Source organism: Suricata suricatta, chromosome 9 (genome assembly GCF_006229205.1).
Source record: "Suricata suricatta isolate VVHF042 chromosome 9, meerkat_22Aug2017_6uvM2_HiC, whole genome shotgun sequence".
Lineage (NCBI taxonomy): Eukaryota > Metazoa > Chordata > Mammalia > Carnivora > Herpestidae > Suricata > Suricata suricatta.
The window spans coordinates 44,659,069-44,660,132 of record NC_043708.1 but is presented as its reverse complement, the minus strand read 5'-3'; positions in this window follow the sequence as shown (position 1 = coordinate 44,660,132).

The window sequence follows — 1,064 nt, the reverse complement described above, 5'->3', positions numbered from 1 at the left end:
TGTGACTCGGAATTCTAGCTTCCTCCCCTGCCCGTGGTCTTGATTACTGGTAAAAAAAAAAATAAAAATAACCACAGTGCTTGCACATACAATAGAAATTAGCACATTTCACAAGAAAAATAGACCAAGGTGATCACATCCTACTTGGCTTCCTTGGGGGCTTTGAGCAGAAAGGCTGATGTCTTGACAAATGGGTTGCTCAGTGAGTATAATCTTACCTGTATTTCTTTCAATACATACAACAGCTAAATATTCTTACCTAGGAATAAAACCATCCTGGGAATGGCCAATCCACATACTTTAGGTTTAAGAAGACTGAAAATAATCTGTATTATACTCTGTCATAATCATCCAGGAATGACATTTTTAATGGTGTTAAGTCTTTTCCAGAATTCAGACCCTGAAATCTTTCAGAATAAATATGTTATTTAAGACACACACAGGACATATATCAACAATCCTCCTTGACAGGATTTAGATTGAACACTTTCTTAGGACCTAGGACCTCCATAATGAATTTGTTGTTTTACCTTTGAATTATTTCTTCTTCTCTTTGTGTAGTGAATAATGTGATAGGTAGATACACACACACACACACACTCAGATTCCTAGCTATACAGAAGCCTCTAAGCAGTCCATAAATCCTTAATGAAAAATTGTCATTAAAAAGAACTTGAGGGACACCTGGCTGGCTCAGTCAGAACAGCATGTGATTCAATCTTGGGGCCCTGATTTCAAGCCCCATGTTGGATGTAGAGATTATTTTAAAATCTTTTTTTTTTAAGTAACTAGAATTCCCTTGAGTTTAAATCATGCTTTATATTTCTCAGAGAGGCTTGGCAGACTCAGATTTCCACTTATCTGAGATTTGTTGAGTCCTGTAACCACAGAATCTAATAATACTTCGTGTAAATTTCAAGACTTGGGAGCACAGTCATGTTAAAAGCATTTCTGATATGATGTGATTGAGACAAAATCTATTAATCTAAGGAGAATCATGAAAATTGTATTGTCATTTTCTTAGACTTGTTAGGCTTTCCTAACTTCATATGTCTAATTTACCA